A 451-nucleotide genomic window follows, 5' to 3' on the forward strand; every position below is an offset into this window, starting at 1 on the left:
CCGTATCTGTGGTTGTTGGGTTGGGAAAACGTCTTTATCTGATGGGTGAATTATTTCAATTTAGACTCGATGACATCAGACCAATAATCTATGAAGGATCAATCTTCTTTCTGAGCTGCTGCTGCACCTGCAGGAGAGCACCAAAAGGAACCAATCAGAGCCAGGAGGCGGGGCTTAGCGCTGTCAACCAACTTCATGTACTTGCTGCTAATAGCAGAGAAACTACTTACCATTATAGGAAAACTGTTTATCTGCTGTCAATGGTGGTTATGCTAACTAGCCTAGCTTTCGTGGCAGGATGTGTGGTGGTCAATCAGCTGCAGTGTAGCATGAGGATGATTGACAGCGCTAAGACCCGCCTCCTGGCTCATTGTGTCTCATTCTGTCACTATGGTGACAAGCTGAGGAATATGTAAGAAACATCATTTCTAATGGTTACATACTGCAGCTT

This window comes from Xiphophorus couchianus, chromosome 24 (genome assembly GCF_001444195.1).
Source record: "Xiphophorus couchianus chromosome 24, X_couchianus-1.0, whole genome shotgun sequence".
NCBI lineage: Eukaryota > Metazoa > Chordata > Actinopteri > Cyprinodontiformes > Poeciliidae > Xiphophorus > Xiphophorus couchianus.